Raw genomic sequence first — 24,806 nt, 5'->3', positions numbered from 1 at the left:
AGGATCACTAGCTCAGTTGCCATCCCAGGAGCAAAAGGTAAAAACAAACAAAACAAAACAAAACAAAAAAATCCAAAGCAAAACAAAACAACAAAACAAAACCCATGGCTGAAGGCTTGCCAGCTCAAAGCCCATTAAGCCAGGGAGCTGAGGAACTCAAGACTAAGCTAAAACCAGAGCCTGAGCTAATCCTCTTTCTTCTCCTGCAGGCTGTCTTAAACACCTCTCAATTCAAAGTCCCTTCTACTCTTTGATCTCTTTCAGCTGATTCTAGCTTTGCCTCTTGACATCAGGTTAACTGTATTAAATCTTGTATACTGTGAGCTCTTGGATTTAAAGTGTGTGCTAGGCCTGGTTGATCAACACCATAATCAGCTGTTTACACAAACAAAATTCTTGGATTAAGGGTGTATAATAGGGTTCAACCACACAAAGAAACTGGGTTTACAGTTCACAATTTTGGGCATCACAATGAGATCAAATATCCCGCAACATGGAAAGACTGTCTCTATAGTAATTTAGTCTTGAAATGTTATTGCAACTTCTTCTTGTCTCCAGTCTAGGGTTATACTTCACATACCTTTTAAGGCTTAAATAAAAATAAATTAGACTATGAGAACAACAAACCAGATCAAGAACATACTTTAAACATTAAAAAATTTATTTACTATTTTATGTATATGATTATTTTGCCTGCTTATATGACTGTGCACCATGTGTACAAAGAGAGTATTGGATTCTCTGCAACTAGAGTCACAGGTGGTTATCAGCTGCCATGTGAGGGCTGGGACTCAAACTAGGGTCCTTTGGAAAAGCAGCCAGTGTTCTTAACTGCTGAGCCATGTCTCCAGTCACCTGAATGTATTTTTAATACAAATTAGGACAATTTATATAACAGCACAAAAATAATGATGATGATAATTGTATTGACTGCTAGATTACTTATAGTTGAAATGAAAGGAACTAACATGTTTGATACACAAATCATAAATCCATAAAACAAAATATCAATAATTGAAAATTAGATACTAGTGGGGACGGAGGGTGGAATGGGGCTACAACCAGGATGTAAAGTGAATAAAAAATTAAATAAAAAAGAAAATTAGATATTAGATATATGTGGTGTACACTGCATAAATGTATCATGAGCCTGAAAAATAGATGCGCATTTCTGCAATTCAACTAATCTAAAACCAAACCAGTACAAGCCTGGGAGTGTAAGCTATTACCCGGTAAAGGCAGGGTGCTAAGTGTAGAAGCATGGACCTAGACAGACACTGTTAGTTTTCCTCCACTGTACACTGACAGTGGTGGGTTCAGGGTGGAAGTCGAGAAAACTCACTTCAGATACAAAGCTTTAAAAATGCAAGCTTTATTTTCTGTGTGTGCAGGGCGGCAGCCAGTTTGGGATCTGAACCTCTTCCCCTAAGGGAAGCTGTATTATATTTAAATGGTAAAAACCATACAGCAAGGGCAAGCAGGGTGGGCTGTAGCATTGTCCAATCATATTTTCACACAAGGAGTTAAGCTAGGGAATTTCCATCAACCAGGATAGGAGTAGGTCCCTAGGCCTGGGAACATGAGCTTAATTTGACCCTGCAGCAAGATGGAGAAGTTGTCCTTGAGGTGTCTTGACTCAGTCAGCTGTTTCCTTACAAGCAGTCCCTGAGATGTCTGTACTGAGACAACTGTTTCTTTGTAACAGAAGCTGTTCAGGTATTGGGAAGTCCACAGCTTCCCCAGAGCCTGGAACCTTGAACTTCCTTTCTTCCCATGTTTAATTGGAGTCTGAAAAAAAATGGTAAGACTTGGAAAAGTTTCTTTTGCTTGTTCCCAACAACAGAGCATTAAATGTTGCATGTATTCATGAAGGCTTACAGCAAGACAGAGGAAGCTGACAATGACACAGGAATATTATCGGGATGGTTCCTGACTTTGGAAAAAGAGGAAGTTCACTCTTTGTGGATTTTTCTCTGTCAATTTTATTTTGCTTACAAACCTCCCACATATACCACTAGGTCATCTATTAATGAAACTCTGTCTAGATATAGATGACTTTTTTTATGTACAAAACAGGACTTTAATATTCTCACAAAACAGGACTTTAATATTCTCGTGATGATTTGCTTTATGACATGTTTTGGATCTTCAATATAAACATATTCTCTTGCTACCATTACCTCTGTCTTTTGTTCGTTTATGCCCATTGTGTCTTGCAGTATTTAGAGTAGAATTTGAATGAATGTTCTACCTCCTCACAAATACAACATAACACTTAGAGCAGAATGGATCATTGGATTTAAGTTAGAATATTGTATTTGGTATTCCTTTTGGGGATCCAAAGTTACTTTTTCTTTGAGCTGTAATTCATGGTATACAGTTTGGACATGTTTTTGGTTTTAATGTAGTTTTTATTTATATAGTTAGAATATGTGATTTCATGGCCCAAACCTCTAAACATTGTGATTCTTATTGCAAGTAATATTTTATAGCTTTATTATCTCAAATACAGGATATATGCAACTTGTTTATTATGCAGGAGTTAAACCAGCATTCACAGAATTTTTAGATTCAAACAATACAAAACACCAATGGGATTAGGTTTTGAAGCTACTTCTTTTGTGTGAATAGACTCACCTTATAAAAGTTGTTTTGAATATTGTGTTAGTTATTTGCAAAGTCATTGTAATTAGAAGACCTTGTTAAAATCTCATACTTTTTTAAAATTTTTTATTTAACTTTTATTAATTACACTTTATTCATTTTGTATCACCCCATAATCCTATCCCTCTTCCCCTCCCAGTCCCATCCTCCCCCCCTTTCTACATGCATGCCCCTCCCCAAGTCCACTGATAGGGGAGGTCCTCCTCTCCTTCTTTCTGATCTTAGTCTATCAGTTCTCATCAGAAGTGGCTGCATTGTCAGGGTTCTAGGTTTTCTCCATGAATAGTCCTTGGTTGGAGTATGAGTCTCTGGGAAGTTCCCTGTGTTCAAATTTTCTTGTTCTGTTGCTCTCCTTGTGGAGTTCCTGTCCTCTCCAGCTCTTACTATTATGTAAGAAGATAAATCTTTTAAAGTTCAGCTTGTTGTATCAACTATATAAAACTGCTTTGTGTATCAGTGATTCATGTGTACTGGAGACACATACACAATACTAACTTTGGGTTTAGTTATTTACAAACATTTATTTTTGTTTTAGACAGAAGCAGAAAAGGAAAAAATCTTAGAGAATTTAGGAGAGAACAATAATGCTTCAAGAATGAATCAAATGATACTCAGAGTGAAAAGTTTGGAATCAAAACTCCCCGAGATCAAAAGTCAAGTAGATACTTCCAGAAGGGAAATGGAAAAATATCAACAACTCTATGTAGAAGAAAATAAAGGAGAAGATCACTCTCTAATACACTAAGCAAGTAAGGCAACACAGTAACCAAAAATAATTCAATCCACTCACTGGTCTCGAACACATGATTTGAGTAAAACAATTTTTTCGATTAGTATGCTGTGAATGCTAACTATACAGTAAACTTTGTGTTGTAGGTGGTTATTAACATTTACTATTGGTTTATCTTCTAGTAAAGCTGCTGTTAATCCTCAGCAACTGTATAACCAACTCACCACACAGAGACTGGGTTTTTAGTTAACCTAGAACACAATGCTGGGCAATATTTACTCCCTCCTAAACCTCCAAGCCTTCAGTTTCCTAATATTTAGATTTCCCACATTATACTTGCTTTTTGTGAAATCTTAGGTCTGGTTCATGCTTCACGTCTTCCAAGATCTCTCCTCCAGCTCTGCTCTCCTCTCCCCTCTTGCCTCTTCTCCTCCCACTCTTTCCTGCTTTCTGGCTCCTCCCCTCTTTCCTGTCTTCTGGCTCCCCCCGCTCAACATTGTGTCCAGTTGCTTTGTTTTGTTACTGTTTACACAAGAGTTGAGACAGGATGCTTAGAATGAATATCCAGTGCAACATCTGGATTGAAACCAGAGTTGGGGGTGGGGTGGGGGAGAAATCAGCATTTAAATGAACAGGGGTAAGGTGTATACATTAAAAAACATTATACCAACAACTTTGAAAAACAACAGTAGAGAGTGAACTACAGTGTCTTTGCACTGAGTTTACTTGGATTTTTTTTTCTTCTTTAAAGAATTCTAAATGTATGTAATGTCTTCAGAAAAGTGGGTCTTACCTTCAAATTCTTTGAGACAACCAAGAGCAATGGTGATGGCATTGTTTTAGAAGCCTCTTGCATCCCTCTAGTGAAAATCCAAAGGGGGGTTTCCTAGGCTTGGAACTGGGGTTTTGTAGCTTGTCTGTAAAGTACTGCAAGGGCATCAGTTCTTGTTAATCACCCCATCAGCTATTTCGTCTTCCCCTAGAGATGCTGCTCTGAGTGATCGCTTTGGGATAAATCTTAATTTTTGCATAGATTATGGACAAAGTGCACAGATGGTGAGTGCAAATAGATGACAAAATCCAGGGGATGATTTAAAAAAAAAAAAAAAACCCTTGTGGTTTACTCATTACAAGGATTTGTGGCTCTTTTTTAGTTCATATTAGTTGTATGCATTTAAGGAGCACAATGTGATATATTGACACATTCACATATAGGGACTCACTGTTATTGTTAAGCAAATTAACATAGACCCAATTTCATATATTTTACTGTTTTCAACACAAATATTTCTGCTGTCATCTTTAGGGATATTGTGTGTAGAACCTTCCAGAAGCTTGCAATGCTACACCTGCAGTTATGACTCAGGGATAACCCAGATAACACTGACAGCTAATGAAAGAAGCCTTCTCTTGCTCAGGTGTCTCTTGTGTCACTAATGAGGAGATTAGACATGATTCTTTCATAATAGTGTTAAATCTGTAATTGTGTGAAGTAGGTTTGCTCTGATACATTTTTAGCTCACAGATATTTTATGGGACATTCTGATTAGTCCTTGAGCAATTTTTCAAGGCAATACAAGTCATTTATGAGTTATTTAGCAGAAAAATGAGATGCTAAATACAGCCTTGTTGCAATCTTCATAGGGTGATGGATGGAAAGGCTGGAGGTGTCTAAAAAAAAGCTTCTGCAGGTGAAGCAGCAGAAGATGACCTTAGACACTCTTCTCACTTCCCTGCCTGTTCAACAGTGCCCTCATGTTGCCAAGCTTTATCCTGCTGTGAGACACAGCTCCTGTTTGCCTCCAAGAGATGCCTCATTTCTTCCTAGCTCAGTGCCTCAGCCTGTTTGTGAGAGCCTGAGGAAGGGCCTGTACAAGGTTAGTAAAATTGTCTTTCGTTTTCAGTTCAGTTCGGGCAATTTTCAGTTTCTAATATAATACTTGCTTTAAATTTGATGAAATATTGCGTTGTTTAGTTGACTGATGCATGTTAAGTAAAAATTACAATAATCCCTCTTGTTTTTTAAACAAACAGATGTTTTACTGATGTTAAGGAGTCACTAGCGCTAGTCTTTTCAAGAAATACTCAGTTGTTGGGTTTTGTAGAGTGGTCCTAGGAGTGGTCTGCAAGATAATTGTAGGGCCAGTTTCAGGTCATCCATAGAGAGATTGCATTTTCCTTGTTTGTCCCTTATCTAGCTCAGCAGGCCAATATGAACAAAGTACTTACTATTCTGAGACGCAAAGGAAGGTAGGATCCTTTTGATATAATGGCCATTTTACGTTTTACTTTTATTTTTTCAAAAATGAGATAATCTCCGGAATGGCAAAAAATATAGTCTTTATACCTTTAAACTGATATGAGCCGCAAACAAACAATAAAAATGAACTCATGTATTATTTTAGCCCTTATAAGACATATATTGCTAATTATATTTTCTGAACCATTATCAGCAATGCAGTAGCATAACACAGAATATTTTTCACACCCTTTGTACACAACCTGCTTTGTACTTTCCTCACATAGTTTTTATTAAGGCCACACAAAGTTGGTCTTTTCAGTCCTTCCTCTTGACATTTGAAAATTAATCTTAACTGGAAAATAAAGAAAAAAAATCAGTCCTCTCTGTAGGTTGTCCCTTGAGCTACTCTGGACTCAGCCAATTGGATGGTTCTCATCCTGGAACTTGTTGGCTTCTCTCCTGAGGAGACTCAAAAAACATCTGTCATTAGAAAAGAGTCACCTCTTCTAGCTCTTACAGGCAGATTTTGGTGACTTTGAGCCTTCTTCATTTGAGTGAAGAATTATCAGTTGCTCTTCTAGTGAAAGGGTTAGACTAACTTTGTAACCTATATGTCTTCTAAAGCCTATAGTTTTGAGTTTTAGGTCCAGGTTAAGCTAAAGCCTCTTAGTACCTTTCCAGAGAGTGAAGGAATGTGACCCTATCTGTGAGGACAGATAAAAAAAAAAGGGCAAGCAAGCAATGACCTTCACTCAGCAAAAGGAGGACCAGACCCTTGTCCTTAATAGCATTTCTTAGCAACGAACCTAAACTTCTTCTGAGTAGCTTTTGACCTCCAGCCAAAAGTCTGTAGGCCCTAATCTTCAAGGATGAGCTAACCACCCCCAACTTAAATTGTAGCTGCATCCACACTTGGCAGGACTGGCCAAGCTTGAGCACCTAAGACTAGCCAATTATCTTACTTTATAACTTCCTCATCCAATCCTAAATTGCCAAAACTGCAACTTCAAATTTCCCGCAATTTTTCTTTTAAAAACCTAAAGGCCTTTGTCTCCCGGTGCCACTCTTTGCTGACCGGCAGGGGTGAGCCCGTTGTACAATGGTTAATAAACCTCTTGCTTTTGCAATGAGTCTTGCTCTTGGGGAGTTTCTGGGAAGGGCGCGATTGAACTCCTGAGCTGTGAGACCCCAGGTCTTACAATTTTGGTGCGTTGGACGGGAAAGGGCGTGCCCTTCCCCAACCCTCATCAAACTGAAATCGGATGTTGAGCTAGGAACAGTTTAGTCTGTTTCTGTCTTACCAATCTGTTTCTTGTCAGAGATGGCTGCCATGAGGCAGCCTCTCAATTAGATTTCTGTGGTACCAATCTGTTTCAGTTTAGGTGCCTATCTGGACCTTTTTGGTCATCTGATCAGTCATTGCAATTGACAGATGTGTTAGAATATCACTTGACTTTGAACTGGGGGACGTCCCAATTTCCGTTTGGGAGGTTGGATCTGAGATGGTCCTCCTCCCGTCTGATTTTCGTAGAGAACGACCGCCACCAGGCAGCCGTTCTATCAGAGCACTGTGGTACCACTCACAAGGGTGTCCTTGTTTGATTACTTGCCTGATTCTTTGTGTTTCTGTTGTTGTTGCCTCTCCGACTCTTTTGACAGAGAGATAGTCTAGCTCGAGAGCATCTGTAGAAGGGGTTCGAGTCCCCTGAGTGGTTCGAGGCCACTCACCTGGACCGGTTTCATTAAGGCAGACAGACATGTCATTAATGCCAAGTCCATAGGACATCCTATAGGACACTCAGCTTGTTCCTTTCTGTGAACAGAAAGGAGCAAGCTGAGTGGAGCGGAGAGATTTTGCTCCCCCAGCAATTTAAATCCTGTGTTTCTCATGTATATATGTATTTTTCTGTGTCTCTTTCTTTGTAGACTTGGACTGATAAAAATTCGGACAGAGGATAGTTAAAATTATAACTAGTTCTCAGCCGGGGAGTGCACATGGCTGCATGGCAGGACACCAAGCAGTGTGCTCTCCCTCCTGATGGAGCCAAGGAGGAAATGCTTTCTGGTGGCTGGGGCTGGAGCTTGGGCAGGCAGTGCTCAGGCACTTAAAGGTCTGTAAAATAACAATACACACCCAGCAGGGCACGAGCTTGATGAGGCCCCTTGTTGTGATGGACAGCCAAAGAGCACGGGAGAGGCCCAGCCAGGAAGCAGTTTCAGGACCTTCGGAAGAGGTAAGCTAGAGTAAAGCTCACAAAGGAGCCAAGGGAGCAGGCAAGGCTTATGGGCTTGCTGGGTGAAAGTCCTTAGACATGGCTAGGCGGGGATTGGCACCATAGCTGCTCCATGACAGGAGCTGCTCTGGCTGCCAAGAGTGAGGAAAAACTCCTCCCCCTTGCCTTCATGCCAGCTCAGCAGGGAAGTGAGCGGCAAGAGCTCACCACGGCCTCTTGCTCCTCTCTTCCCGCCTCCCACCTAGGGGGCTTGCAACTTACAGATCAAACAGTAATTTAGAAAAAAAAAAAAAAAAAACTACACTTGCTGTAATGTTTAAAATTACAGCTGAGTATAAATTAAAAAAAAAGGTTTTATCTGTCTGTTTAAATATATGGCCATTATAAGATTGTTTTCAACTGGTCATAAATGGTTGATATGATAAAAAAATAATTGGGTATGTTTTAAGGTTAAATTCAAATTCTTGTTTAAAACACATATATGTGACTATGTGTTTATAGGGTCTATAAATGCATATGTTTAAATAACAACAATGTAAATTGCCACATGGTGTGGCTCAGGAAAAAAAACAAAGGTTACAAATCTCTGAGTCAAAATGATTTTATTTCTTTTTAGGATAAGAAAAAAAGCCTTATTCTAAGTTAATATTGGTTCTTAAGATTGGGTTGTTTTCACTGATAAATTTTGCTCTTAAAATCTGGTTTTGACTTTTAAAATTATGGTTATGCTTTGTAAATTCACTCCTAAAGATACTTTGCTTTGATATTGCAGGGATGAGTTTTAAGAATTGTTTAGATGTTTAAGAGGATAAAACATCTACAGTTTATTAGATTTTTTTAAGCAATAACTCTTGGGCAGTCTAACAACAAACTTAAAACAGTTTCCCAACCCTTAAAAAAATTTAAAAAAATTAATAAGAGTTTTCCTGTTATCTAAAAAGAAAGAGAGAGTGAGCAAGAGATATTAAAAAAAATAGCTTGTCTAAAGCAAAAATGTCGGTTAAGCCAGAAAAAAGAAAGCTAAAACCCTAAAGGTATATAGGATGTTACAAAAGGTTAGTGGATATATTATAAAAAGCCAGAGAGTTAATATGATTTGAAAAAAAAAAAAAACTGTATTTAAATATCTTATAATTCATTTAAAAGGCTGGTGATTCTTCATTGCAAAATGTTTTTTATGCTCTTTTAAGGGGAAAGAATTCTGGCTGATAGGTTTGGTATGGCTATGTTTGATATTGTCAGTCATAGCCTGTGCTAACACATGGCTAGCTACCATGATGGTTCAGAGATAGAGAGCACATAAAGCTGTAGTTTTGCTGCCATATTTGTTTAGGGCTTCCAGCTGAGTTCAGTTACACGTGGCCAGCCGCCATGCTGGTCCGGAGATAAAGAGGGTAGAGCCATGAGTTTACCACCATTTTGTTTAGGTCTCTCAGTTATGTTCAGTCCTCTAATTAGTGTTAAGTGCAAAGCTTTTTATTGTTCAATTTTAATACAAAGTGGTAGGATCAGCTAGATTTACTAGCCCCTCTATAAACTGTATCTAATTAAAAGGTTTACTTTAATTTTAGTTCAGAAAGAGCAGACTTAAAGCTACGCTAAGGACTGCAGTTGGTTAAGATGTTGAGCTCTACCTAGTGTCCTTGTATAGGGATTTTTTAAGGTTAAGCCTAGGATGGGTAACTATAAAGTTTGCCTATTTGTCTAAAAATATATAGTTCTAAAACATACATGTCAAAAATATGATAAAACTAGATTAAATAGCATTCTGTTTTATAGGACACAGTTTAAAACAGATGATAAAAACAAAGAGTAACTCAGATATGCTGGCCCTCAAGCTTATCAGAGATCTAATAAATATGGCATTTTAACATATGTAAGTTTATTGTGGCAGAAAGTCCCAAAATCCTGGCAGTAGCTCCCCAAGGTCTCCGAGAAGATTTAAACAATGACAGATGACTGCAACTCTGGATTGTGGTATGCTAACCACTGGGCAATACTGCCCCAACTGGCCCACTGCTAGGGCCCAGCCTAAACTACGGACAAAGGCGGGGACACCTGAAGAGCCATTGTCTCACATTGTGAGAGGCAAGGTGAGGTCAATCTCTCCTGTTCCTCTTTCCACAGCAACAGTTTCTCATCCTCTATGCCTGATGGCTGGACTGCCTCTGCTCAGAAAGCCAGGAGACCACAGGAACCAGGGACACTGTCTAGGTGATGGACTAACTAGTCATCTCTGTCATTTTGATTGGTACATTTACTTACCTCATAATTTATCCTTCTCAGGTCTCTGATCACATTGATAGCTAGGCTAAAAGGCTAGGCTTAGTTAACAGTAACTTGGCAGCTAAAGAGCAGACAGTTAGGTTCACTATCAGCTCATTGGACAGTTCATTAGTTAGTTAAAACTACTAGGTAGTATATCTTTTGTGTAAAAAAAAAAAAAACAGGTTTGCCCTGCTCACAGACTTTACATCAGTTGCCAATGTCTTATAATAATAATTAAATTATATATATATATATATATATTTATATATAAAGTTTATATAGGGTCTGAGAATATAGGAGTTCAGGTTATAAAAATCTAAAAAATGTTGGTCTACATACTGATCAAAGTGTCAATTTAATGGACGTCAGGTTAACACTTAAGTAAAAAAAAAAAAGTACAAGCAGTTTCTCACACAGGCAATTTTACTTAGCCAAAATATAGGAGGGTTTACTCAAGGTTGCACAGAGCCTGCTGTCTGGTTACTATGGTTGCACGGAGTTTCTCAGGGTCAGAGCAGTCCGCTGTAAGACCACCAAGGTCAGTCGGTGAGAGACTGGACTTTGGAAAATAGCCAAGAGGCTGAGTTCCACTGCTCAGATGCCATTAACTCCAAAAAGGCTGCCACATGGACACACTTAAGTTGTTTATAAAAAATATAAAACAAACAGCTGACTGGTTTCTGTTTGATATAGTTTTTACCTGTTACTCTCAAAATGTTGCTGTATTAGATTTACTGATATGTTACTTTTCTGAGTTTTTTAATATATATATTTATTTATTTCCTCTTATGTACCAAAAATTCCTATGAGTTTATAAAAATCAAAAGGTCATGAGACCTAAATCTGGCATAGCTCAAATGAATCCCAAAGAGTTTTTCCCTGCTGTTGGGATTCCTCACTTTTTCCACCTGGTTGACTCTGGGCTGCAAACTAAAATCTACACTTGTTGGAAGCTGACATGACTGCTCCCTGTCTCTTCAATTGGATCAACTAACCAGAGACTTTTAAGGACTGCCTCATTGACCAGCCTTTGACTGGCTCCTAGTAATCTTTACCCATGTACTCTCCCCAACTTTTTGACCAGCATTTCAGCCTCTTTCAAACTGAGATATCAACGATCCAATCATCAGCATAAAAAAATTCCAGAAGACGGATCATCGGCACTTTGTCCCATTCTACAGGCTGAAATTTTGAGTCAAAAGAAAAAAAAAAATTTTCTTAAAATAAAATTCTCACTCTGCAGCTGCTTTATGATTGAAGCAGTTACAAGGAGAAGGGGGAAATGAAAGGGTTAGACTAACTTTGTAACCTATATGTCTTCTAAAGCCTATAGTTTTGAGTTTTAGGTCCAGGTTAAGCTAAAGCCTCTTAGTACGTTTCCAGAGAGTGAAGGAATGTGACTCTATCTGTGAGGACAGATATAAAAAAGGGGCAAGCAAACAATAACCTTCACTCAGCAAAAGGAGGACCAGACTCTTGTCCTTGAGATAGCGTTTCTTAGCAATGAACCTAGACTTCTGAGTAGCTTTTGACCTCCAGCCAAAAGCCTGTAGCCCCTAATCTTCAAGGATGAGCTAACCACCCCCACCTTAAATTGCAGCTACATCCACACTTGGCAGGACTGGCCAAGCTTGAACACCTAAGACTAGCCAATTATCTTACTTTATACCTTCCTCATCCAATCCTAAATTGCCAAAACTACAACTTCAAATTTCCCGCAATTTTTCTTTTAAAAACCTAAAGGCCTTTGTCTCCCGGTGCCACTCTTTGCTGACCGGCAGGGGTGAGCCCGTTGTACAATGGTTAATAAACTTCTTGCTTTTGCAATGAGTCTTGGTCTGGGGGAGTTTCTAGGAAGGGTGCGATTACTCTCCTGAGCTGTGAGACCCCAGGTCTTACACTAGTACTCAAAAGACTTGTAAAATTAACTTAATATTTGTTACTTTCCCTTTGTGAGTTAAGCCACCCCAGCTTCTCACAGGTCAGAACAAAACAGGAGCCTTCAGTTCTCAAGATGTTTACGTGAACACTGGGGACTGGTGATGGAGAAGGCTCACCAAGTTAGTATTTCATGTCTGTCCTTTTCCCTTTTGTTTCCCTCTCTTCTTTGCTATTTCTTTCTTAAAGCAGTTGCCCTCAGTTGTAAATTCTACTTGTGTGGTACTCAAAAGTCACTGAAGGGGATGAAAGGAAATTGTGTAGGGTAAGGCCACAGCACAGTGTCAGTAGAGGAAACTTTTACCAGGTGCTTTTTAAGAACTAGAAGAAAAAAGTGATGTTTACTTAAATTTGTTTTATGCCACACAGGAATTATCAGTTCATAGAGTTAAGATCTGTTCATACAGGCCTGAGGTGTGCTCAGGGGAAAAGTGTATGTTAGTTCATACAAGCCCTTGGACTCAGTCAGCACCATAACACACATGCAAGCAAACAAGTAAATGAAATGGAGAGGGTGAGGAAGGAAAAAGAAAAAGAAATGAAAGGATGCTTTTAGGACAAAAATAAAAAATTTGGGGAAGTGCCATTTCTTTTTATTTTTCTCTCTCTGTGTGTGTACTCAGGCTCAAAGAGGGCATCTTGTTCCATGGAGCTATATTTACACGTGGTTCTGAGTTGCCTGACATGGGTGCTAAGGACTGAACTTGGTCCTATGGAAGAACAGCATATCTCTTAACAACAAAGCCATTTATACAACCATCAAGTGGAAATTATACGATATGAAGTATTTTCGGAAAAAATATACAAATAACAAAATCTACTACCTATGAGAAATAATTAATAAAAGAACTTTGGATGGAAGATAATGTCTCACTGCTAGTTTTCACCATAGTTTTTGAGAAATGTGACATTTCATGAAGTGTTTTAGTCTCCTCTGGTGTTGAATTGTTACCTTTACAGGACTTTTCTGTAGGGCTGTTGTCACAGAAATGCCACTGAAAGCAATGTCTGCAAATACTGGGGAAGCTGTGAGTCAAAGAAATCTCTCTTCATACCTACAATGAGTGAGGTCATGGACTATCACATTCTCATCAGCACCGAAGCATGTTGTGTTACGCTCTCTGTTTTTGCATCTGCTTGGGATGTCAATAAAACAATTTCATTTCTTCCAAGCAAATATTTAAATGGCATCATAGAAATAGGTGGACATTCTCAACACAGTCTAAAGTACTTTTATAATTAACTAAATGAATATATTTAGCAAGTGTATACACAGATTTAAAAATTGTATCTTATGTGTATGGGTGTTTTGCCCACATATATTTACATGCAGCACATGCATGTGTGGTATAGAAGTTTACTTCAATAAAAAAAATAGTGCATTCAGTATAAATATGTATATATTTAATCTTTGTATCAATAAAACATTCAGTTAAATAATGTGTATTTACTGATTATATATTCATGTAAATCTTGTTCAGATCTTAGTAGCACAGATATCTTCTGTATGCTCTAAATTTAAAATGAAATGAAATTTTATGTACATAATCTTGTTTTCTTAAACCAAGCCTCATTAGTCTAGCCTTTAAAAATCTTACTTAAGACGTATTTTCCCAATCTCTATCATGTTTATAATAATAACTTTAAACTTTCTATAAATAATATTCAACTTTTTTTTTTTGGAGGCAGACTGTTTTGGTAAAGCACATGACCAGAGAAGCAGAAGAAGGTATGCTCACTAATGTAAGAGTTAAATTTAGATTAAGTGATGGATTTCTCAAGTAAATTATAAGCAGCACGTATGACCTCTTCCCTCTGGTTAAAAACTTCTACATGCTTATTAAGTAGATCAAACAAAAGATGTGAACATACATGTTTCTAATGTGAAACACATTTATTCCTTCTTCTCCATGATCTGATGTTGAATCTCAGAGTCTCTGGACCTGCATGTTTCTAGCCAGTACTTTACTCACTTCTGTCATCATCACCCTCTCATAATGATGGTAGAAAAGCCAGACTCATCCAGCTTAGACCAGGAGTCACTGTGCAAGCTGATCCTTGCAAGGGCCATTTACACTCTTCCCAATGTTTTCTCACTGCTTTCTCTTCCCTTCGGAAAACTGTCTTTCCTTAGCATGTACTAACACATCCTTATCAGTTAGGTGGCCGTCCAATTATCCATCCTCAAGTCTTGCTACCTGTCTACTCCACTCCTTTCTCTGTAGCTTCTCCTGCCCCCAATGTGAGTTTTCCTACCTCTAGCTGTTTGCAGGCACTGCTCTCAATTTTCTGGATTACTCTCTTCAGTGTTCCCCTCTAACATAGAGCCTATATTACTGACCCAAGACTGGCTTCCAAGCTCCTTCTGTGTGTTCCAATAGTTCCCTCTATTATACCTGCATAGACTCTGTGACCTGAGTGGACCTTGCCTGTCCATCTGATTTGTAAGGATTAATCATATGGTTGCTGAATAGTGGATCCCGTCATCTTGACTCTACTGCTTGGTCTTTGTGATTTAACACATGGTTGTTCAATAAATACAATTAATACACTGTCTGGTTCTTAGCTATGATGATCTCAATGTCTGTGTGCAACTTGGGCATTATAAATCTTCCTATTTTGTATTGTAGTGGTTCATACATAACCTTATATATATATATGTATATATTTTTTTGAGACAGGGATTCTCTGTGTAGCGTTGGCTGTCCTGGACTCACTCTGTAGACCAGGCTGGCCTCAAAGTCACAGTGATCCACCTGCCTCTGCCTCCTTGAGTGCTGGGATTAAAGACTTGTCCCAATACACCCGGCTGTATGTTTATTCTTAAACACTAATGATTCTTCTAATTTTTGTAGAAAATATAGATTGCTAATAAAGCTTATTATTAAATCCTCTAATTAATATAATGGTTATTATTAACCCGGTACCATATCAATAAAACACATAGACACCTGTTGTATTTAAATAAGCCTTGTTTCACTTGGGACTGGGCAAATATTACCCCCTAATCTACCTTGTCACCTCTCAGCCTCACGTTCCATGTTATTTGTTTTAACCATTTCAATCTGGGCTACTTCCCTACACTATCTCCCTAAATACTTGCAGAGCTTTCTCTTTGGGCCACTTCTTTCCATGCTGTTTCTCCTCCCAGGCCTCTAACCCTCCTCTGTCCACAACTCTGCTTCCTCTTCTCCTCTTCCTACCTCTCTCCTTCCTGTGATTCTACTCTCTTCAACGTCTGAAAACTTTGGCCACATCTACCTCACTCTGCTCTGCCTAGGTGTATAGGCATTTGTTCAGCCAATCAGGGATAACTTGAAGGCAAGGATTACAAATGTCACTTTGGGGTAGGTTTTGTCTGCTCATAAAAGACAGCAAGCAGACCTCAGGGGGCAAAATAACAAACAATCAAATACAAAGTGCTAGACCAACTTCTGTTAAATAAATTCCAAAGCTTTGGAGATCAAGCATATAATTCTTGCTTATCTTTCTAGAGTCTGCTCCAGTCGATCCTTGGTTCTTTGAAGCTTCTCCCTGTGACCAACCTACTGATACAGCAAATCATAATTTATATCAAAAAGAATAAAAATTAGAAAATTTAAAGAAAAATATTTTTCTGAAAGATAACATTTTATTTATTGAATGGTTTGTGTGTTATTTTAATAGTTTCCTCTCATAATGTACTAAGAAAAATCATGCATTTTAAGCTGTTGAATGATAGATTATGTGATTTTTCCCCTTTTAAAAAATCGTATGCTACTCCCCTCTAACATTTACTGTCTGTAGTCTCTCATTGAGGGTTGGGGCCTAATGATTCCCTTCCCAAGCACAGTGACACAATGATGTTCTAATCTCACACAGGATTTCCACATTAAAACACAACTGTATTGTGTTTATGATTGTAGTCACCATGTCATGTCCAAAAGACTCCATTTTACAGCATTTCTGCCTGTATGTTGATGCTTACATTCTTTCTGTCTCACTTTTCCACAGTAGTATCTGAGCCTTGTCAGATATTGGTCTGGTTGAAATTTGTCAAGTTCATACAAATCTAGACACAAGAAAGAGGGAATCTCAGCAGAGGGATGGTCTCTATCAGACTGTCAGGTAGTAAGTCTGCTTGGGCATTTTCTTGATTGGTGATTGATGTGGAGGATACAGCTGACTATGGCTTGTGGTACTCCTGGGTAAGTGGTTCTCCGTGGTATAAGAGAGCATATTGAACAAGCTGTGGGGAACAAGCCAGTGAGCAGCATTTCTCTTTGGCTTCTGCATATGTATGATGTTTATGGTGTGTGTGTGTGTGTGTGTAAGGTACATATGTAGAGGTCAGAGGCCAACTGTTGGGAATTGGTTCCATCTTTCTACCATGGATTCTAGGGATGGGGCTCAGGTTATTAGGCTTATATAGAAAGTGATCTTACATGCTGATCCATCTCAGTGTTCCCTTTCCCCTAAATTTCTTCTCATTAACATTTTGTAGTGAGAATTTTGGTTTATTTAAAAACATAGAAATGTTATGTGAATATGTGTTTGTTTGAATCCCAATTGTGGGATATGGGGCTACTTCAGATTGTCCATAACAGCTGAGGATGATTTTCCTCATGTTTTAGCAAGGTCATGATGTTGCCAGATGAGGCTAGTTTACATTTGGAATTCTAGGGCTTCTTCAGAGGGTACCTAATGCTAGAGGCCCAGAGGCTTTCTGCCATTTTCCCTGTTGCTGTCGGTTCCTACTGCCGCTGCTGTTGTTGGTTGTTGTTTGCTGCTGTTTACTGGATTGCTGGTTCATAGTTGGAGACATTCTGCCTGTGAAGATCAAACTTGCTCCTGCTCCAAGGAACTTGACACCATAACCAGAAGAAAGTAGTCAAATGATATTGATGACCCCTTTTCTTTCTAGCCATCTTTCTCTCCTATCTAGAATTGAAGAGTTGAAAGGGATGGGGGTGGTGTAGGGAGGCAGGAAAAAGAATCAATAAAGGAGCCAAAAGTCCAGTTATAACATTCTTTTCATTAAAAAAAGAGATCAAAACAATAACCCAAACCAAAAAAACCCACCCAAAACAACAACAGAGATGTCTGTCGTTTATTACTCTCTTCATTACATACAGACAAACTTTGTAAAATGGTAATTAGATCACTAAGTAATTAAGTAACATATATGACTGTGCATGTAGCTCAGGGGTAGAGTGAGCATGCCTCACATATGAAAGACTCCATGTTCCCTCTCTTACTCCCGAAAGCATGGCATGTTAATATAACTAAGTATGTGTCAGTACGGTCAAGAATTAAGTATATATTACAGAAGAAATTCCTGCTTTTAGCATTCATTTGTGTCTGGAAGAAGTCATCATGATTTTACTGCTCTTTGGAACATTTCCATTTATTGTATACAAAAAGATAGGTTTGTAAGAACCTTGAGTTCAGAACAAATAAAGATCTTTTATGAATTAACACGCAGAGGCCAGCCCCAGTGTCACAGTGGGCAATGGATCTCAACAAACCTTTTCCTAAAGAACATGTCCAAATATTTCACTGGCACGTTTGAAGATGCTCAACACTATCAGCCCTCAAAGCAATAAAATTGGAAGGACAAGGTTCCTGGCTGGCCTGGAATTTATGATCATCTTCTTCCCTTTGTCATTGTTGCCAAATTGTACTTATATAAGACCATTTTTGGGTTGGTGGTGGCATTTCAGTTTGGAGGCAGATATTTTTTTTTTTTTACATCTATCTAGTAAACTCACATTGCAGGTCTCAAGAGAACACCTATATATAGTTAGTATTATAGAATTATTTTGCCCCATAATTTTGGGAATAGAACAAAAACACTTTTACTATATTTTAAACCAGGATTTTTCTAAAGAATTTCTTCAAGGAAAAATTAAAAAAAAAAGGATATCAGATGAAAGGAAATGAGTCCAGTTTTATTTTAATATCCAGGACAAAAAGTGTAAGAAAAAATTACTGCAGGCAATGTGGAAGATAAAAAGAGGGTTAGCAATGCTGTAGGATGTGAGACCAAGGTAGAAATATGAATTGTATTTCTGTATACTAATTTTAAATGCTATTCTAAACATCATTCCAAAGAAGAGAAAACATTAGGAGGAATTTCAGGGCAGAAGTGTGACACTCTTCTTATAGTGTGTGTGTGTTTGCAGAAGTTTGAAAAGCCTGGACACAGTCAAGAGTTGAGGATTGCTAAATTTTAATTAAACACTACACAGCCAGGAGTGGTGGTACATGCTTGTAATCCCAGCACTCTGGGAGGCAGATGGCAGCCTGGCCTACAAAGCTGACCAGGACAGCCAAGGCTACACAGAGAAACATTGTTTCAAAAATTTAAACATTAGAAAAGCCTAAAAATATCAAAACCAGATTTTTGTATTTCTTGTCTTTTTGTGAATCCAAGCAAATCAAATCAAAAAGGCTCCTGACATACTGTGACTTTAGGTTATGGGAATGATGTGATAGACTAACTAGTGAGCCACACCTACAAAATGCTAAAAGATACCAAGAAAAGAAATCAGGCAATCTGAACAATGAATGAGTAAGCATTAATCCAGCAAAAGGCCCTCACAGGGTCCAACTTTAGGGCCTCAGGACATGCAATCACTAGGTCCTCTGAGGTAGTGAGCATAGCAGGTCTGTGAAGGATCTGAACCATCATTCAGCTCCCTTCTGTGTTTGTCCTTTGGAGGCCAGGCATTTAGGTCTGCTCTGGAGCTGCAACTGAAAAGACCTTTAGGGTGAGCTTTGCAAGTTATATTAGTCTGAAAGGGACACCCAGAGACCACCACTCAGGAATGCAATTGGGAAGAGTGTTTTTTATTTTGTGAAAGGAAGAAGCCTGCATGAAGGGTTTGGCAAGTGGGTTACATATTAATGAGAAGAGGGACTGCCTCTGACATAATCTGTTTGGTCTGCTCTTTGATAACCTCCCCCTGAGGGGGGAACAGCCTTACCAGGCCACAGAAAATGACAATGCAGCCACTTCTGATAAGAACTGATACACTAAGATCAGAAAGAAGGAGAGGAGGACCTCCTCTATCAGTGGACTTGGGGAGGGGCATGCGTGAAGAAGGGGGAAGGAGGGTGGGATCGGGAGGGGAGGAGGGAAGGGCTTATGGGGGGATACCTAGTGAATAAAGTGTAATTAGTTAAATAAATAAATAAAAAGTAACACAAGCAGTCAGTAATATATATATATATAAAAAAAAAGGAGACCCCAGACAAAGGCACACTAGACTTTCATGTAGAAAATTAGGGGAGAGTTGACATTCACAGCCAGTGATTCTTAACATTGATCTTTGAGAACAATCTAGGCAATGTCTCATAGAGAGATGGGAGAGTTAACATCCACAGTGGGGGAGACCAAGTCTTTCAAAAACAGCTAGGACAAAGTATCATCTGTCTGTTTACTTGCTGACCACCCTTCTGTGTGCCAGGTTTCGGCTCACATGAAGTAGTGTTTAGGGCATGTGCTGTCACTTCACTTATCTAATTGGGTATTCTTGAGGTAGCTAACCTCATCTAGCATGTCTTGCCAGTGTGATACAACATATGAAAGACACGATTTTTCCACACATCCCTCTTTGGCCTGAGGTCCACCAAGGACACTTCTGAGGCCACAGTCCAGATTTCTGGAGAATTTACAATCTAGGGTGTGCATGGTATCAGCTCTCCATTTCCAGGACTGTCAGTAAGTTTAAAAAATGTGAAATAGGGCTCTGGTAAATCTCTAGGGCAAAGGCACCTTAGTAATCTGTTTCCTTGTGAACTTTGCTTGCCCTTTTCACGCTCCAGGGATAGTTTTTAAAAGCTGGCTATGTCACCCTTTCTAAGAGCATGTGAAATGTCAGTACAGACTCCAGATCAAGGAATTTGGATTTAGTGTAGCTCAGGTGGAAGAATCATAGCAGAGACACACCACAGAATCTCCTCATGACAGATAGGGCTTTAAGAATTAAAACAAATGTTATTCATTTTATATATTGATTGTAGCTTCCTCCCTCAACTCTCCTAGGTCTAACCCTCCCTTCTTCTTTTCCCTATTTCCTTCTCATAGCCCACAAAATGTAGAGTTCTCCTCCCATGCCATCTGACCTTGGCTTATCAAGTCTCATCAGGACTGCCTGGATCCCCTTCCTGTGTAGACTGGCAAGGTCACATTGACAGGGGAAATTGATTGAGGAGCAGGTAACTGAGTTCATCTTTTGCAACCCTTACCTTGGGACCCACTGAGCTGCCTATGGGGTATAAATGAACAGGGTGTCTAGGTTCTCTCCATGTGTCATGGGCCTTGTTTGGTGCATCAGTCTCTGCAGACTGATAGATATATTTAATTTTGCCACTGAGCATACTATTACATAGCAGCATCTGTCCTTCTACTATCCAGTCAACTTTCCCAAAAACTCTTGTGCAGTTTGGGCCATGAATCTTCCTGTGAGTGTTTGCTCCTAGTGTCTGTGGTCTCACCTGGGATCCCAAGTCCTTATGATCTTCATCCTTCCCTGTCAGTAGTTGACCACAAGTTTGTTAACATCAAGGCTGAAATGCATTCTGCTGAATCTTTGAGGGAAGTTTCCATCATTACCTATCTTTGTTTTGACAGGAACCCCCACATCTCCCACATCCCCTGAACATTGTAACCGCTATATGGATCATTCCTATCATGTTTATTGATGACAGGGAGACTGACGTTTCTTCCTCAACATCCTGAGCTAATTCCCTGGAAAACTTTATTAATTATTTTATTGCTTAGAGATTTTAAGGAGGGTGAGATCCACTGCTTAGCTGTGTTTGGAAAAATGAGCCTTCATCTACCTTAGATGAAGGCAAGACAGGATTTTGTTGAAATAGAGAGCTCAGGGGATAGGAAGGAGGAGGTGCTGAAGGACTTCCATTGTCTCTCAGAGAAGGCTAGTGGAAAGGAGAGTTTGTATTTGAGTGATTTGGGGAAGAGCTTTTTAGGATATTGATATGGGCTGCTCTGGGGGACCCTAACTGTCCCTTTTCTGGACATTCTGTTGTCTCCTAGCAAGCTCTCTGCATTCTCTCTGATGTAATCACTCTTGTGGCAACAGTAAATACCGTTGGTGGCATTTGGTCTTGCCTATAGGTTTCTAATGTAGAAATGTTGTCTAGGCTGAGCAGGCTACTGGGAAGAGCAAAGGAAAAGTGTGGAGAGGCCAGAAGGAGACAGAAGGAATCTGTCCTTCCATCTTGGTGCAGCAGAAGAAGAAATAAGTGGTTCTGTGGAAAGCACAGTGAGTTGAGGACAGGGGTTGGTGAGCTTCTCAGAAGAGATGGGGTTTGAGCTAGGCCTTCTAGGAGTGGGGCTCAACAGCTGATCACCTCTGGAAAGGAAAGGGTCTATCCTGATTCTATGTTTCTTAAAGAGCAGACCCAGGTCAATGATTTGTTATGGTGATTTTGGCAGGAGGTCAGAAATTGACAAGACTCTAGCTCCATTCTGAAAGACCCTTAATTTAATTCTGAGTGTGGTAGCAGGCCGGCAGAGAGATTAATGAGGCATTCCTCTCAGGGATGCACTCCATTCTCAGCAGATTTCTGTAGGTTCCTTAGGTATCTGATACCAATAACAGTGAGGAATACTCCCCTGGGAAATTGCCAAGGACTAAGACATTTAGATCCATTGGGCTTAGACATGTGATCAGGGCTTGGTGGTGCTAATAGTGAGGGACTCTTGAACATGCCTTCATTTCCTTAGATATCAGCTGACATTCCCCTCTAAATCTGCATGTCTGGGCTAGCTATACCTTGCAGAGCCAGGGAGATTGAAGTACTTATTTATGCAAATGTCTAGCCATGGTGGTTATGTGCAGAGCATGGTTTATGGACTCCATGCTGTGACATGGTCTCCTGTCCCTGTGCCATTTACCTATGCAAGTTCACTTATGTTTTCTACCAACAGGCCCTACTGGGAAGGAATCATCCCAATACTTCAAAATCAGTGAGCTGGAGCAGCAGATGATGAATTCAGAGGAAAGGATCATTCAGCTACAGAGGGTGACCTGTGAGAGGGATGAACTGCAAGGAATCCTGGCCCATTTTACCAACAAGGATTTGAACAACAGGTAGGCATTATGTCCAGTTCTCTGTTGACTATCTTGATCCCTATGTGTCAACCTTATCTTTCCAAATATAAAAAGATGCTGCACCTCCATGGAGTCCTCATGCCCAAACTAATTTTCCTGAGTGCATCTGAAAGGCAGAACCTGAAGCCTGGGTAGGAGTACGAGAAACCTGGGAATATAAGCTATTCTGTTCCTCCAAATGAAAAGCAGATCGTATTGCATGAATCTCAGTGTGAGTATAGGGCAGTAGTGTGTGAGCTATCATCATGCATTTTATAGGCCTTAACAGGTCCCACCATATACCTAAAAATTTCATGATTTCCTTATTTTTCATTGCTGATTAATACTCCATTGTATAGATGTACCACAGTTTCTGCCTCCATTCTTCAGTTGAGGGGCATCTGGGCTGTTTCCAGCTTCTGACTATTACAAATAAAGGTGCTACAAACATGGTTGAGCAAATGTGCTTTTTGTGTACTTGAGCCTTTTTTGGATATATACCTAGGAGTGGTATGCCTGGATCTTGAGGAAACACTATTTCTAGTTGTCTGAGAAAGCACCAGATTGATTTCCAGAGTGGTTGTACAAGTTTACATTCCCACCAGCAGTGGAGAAGTGTTCCCCTTTCTCCACAACTTCTCCAGCATGTTTTGTCACTTGAGTTTTTGATCTTGGCCATTCTGATGGGTGCAAGGTGAAATCTCAGGGTTGTTTTGATTTGCATTTCCCTAATGGCTAATGAGGTTCAGCATTTCTTTAAGTGCTTCTCTGCCATTTGATGTTCCTCTACAGAGAATTCTCTGTTTAGCTCTGTTAATCCATTTTTTAAGTAGATTACTTGGTTTCCTGCTTTTCAGCTTCTTTAGTTCTTTATATATACTGGATATGAGTCCTCTGTCAGATAAAAGGTTGGTGATGATTCTTTCCCACTCTGTAGGCAGTTGCTTTATTTTGGTGATTGTGACCTTTGCTTTACAGAAGCTTTTCAGTTTCATGAGGTCCCATTTATTGATTGTTGCTCTTAGAGCCTGTGCTGTTGGTGTTCTTTTCAGGAAGTTGTCTCCTGCTCCTGTGCCAATGAGTTCAAGGCTATTCCCCACTTTTTTTTTTTTTAAACCGATTTAATATGTCTGGTTTTATGTTGAGGTCTTTGATCCACTTGGACTTCAGTTTTGTGCAGGGTGATAAGTATGGATCTATTTTTATTTTTCTACATGTAGACATCCAGTTGGACCAGCATCATTTGTTGAAGATGCTATCTTTTAACCATTGTATGGTTTTGGCATCTTTGTCAAAAATCAGGTGTCCATAAGTGTGTGGGTTTATTTCTGGGTCTTCTGTTCATGTCCATTGATCAAACATTCTGTTTCTATGCCAGTACCATGCAGTTTTTATTACTGTTGCTCTATAGTACAGCTTGAGATCAGGGATGGAGATACCTCCAGAAGATCTTTTATTGTAGAGGATTGTTTTAGCAATTCTGGGTTTCTTATTATTCCATATAAAGTTGAGAATTTTTTCTTTCCAGGTCTGTAAAGAATTGTGTTGGCAATTTGATGGGAATTGCATTAAATCTGTAGATTGCTTTTGGTAAGATAACCATTTTTACTATGTTAATCCTGCCAAGCCATGAGCATGGGAGATCTTTCCATCTTCTCACATCTTCTTCTAATTCTTTCTTCAGATACTTGAAATTTTTTTTCATACAAGTCTTTGACTTGCTTGGTTAGGGTTACACCAAGGTACTTTATGTCATTTGTGGCTGTTGTGAATGGAGTTGTTTCTCTAATTTCTTTCTCAGCCCTTTTGTCTTTTGTATATAGGCGTGCTACTGAATTTTTTTGAGTTAATTTTGTATCTGGCCACTTTGATGAATGTGTTTATGAGCTGTAGGAGTTCCCTGGTAGAGTTTTTGGGGTCACTCATGTATACTATCATATCATCTGCAAAGAGTGATAATTTGATTTCTTCATTTCCAATCTGTACCCCTTTGATCTCCTTCAACTGTCTTATTGCTCTAGCAAGGACTTCTAGCACTATGTTGAAGAGATATGGAGAGAATGGGCAGATTTTTCTTGTCCCTAATTTCAGTGGGATTGCTTGAAGTTTCTTTCTTTTCAGTTTGATGTTGGCTATAGGCTTGTTGTATGTCACCTTTACTATATTTAGATATGTGCCTTGTATCCCTGATCTCTCCAAAACTTTAAACATGATTGGATGTTGGATTTTGTCAAATGCATTGTCAGCATCTAGAGAGATTATCATGTGTTTTTTTTTTTCCTTTCAGTTTGTTAATATGGTGGATCACACTGATGGATTTCCGTATATTGAACCATCCCTGCATACCTGGGATGAAGCCTACTTAGTCATAGTGGATAATATCTTTGATGTGTTCTTGTATTCAGTTTGCAAGTATTTTGTTAAGTACTTTTGCATCAATGTTCATAAGGGAGATTGGCCTGAAATTCTCTTTCTTTGTTGAATCTTTGTGAGGTTTACATACCAAGGTGACTGTGGCTACATAGAATGAGTTTGGTAATGTTCCTTCTGTTTCTATTTGGTGGAATAGTTTGAAGAGAATTGGAATTAGCTCTTCTTTGAAGGTCTCATGGAATTCTGTGCTGACG

This window comes from Meriones unguiculatus, chromosome 9, assembly GCF_030254825.1.
Source record: "Meriones unguiculatus strain TT.TT164.6M chromosome 9, Bangor_MerUng_6.1, whole genome shotgun sequence".
Lineage (NCBI taxonomy): Eukaryota > Metazoa > Chordata > Mammalia > Rodentia > Muridae > Meriones > Meriones unguiculatus.
Note: the sequence above shows the minus strand (reverse complement) of the source record.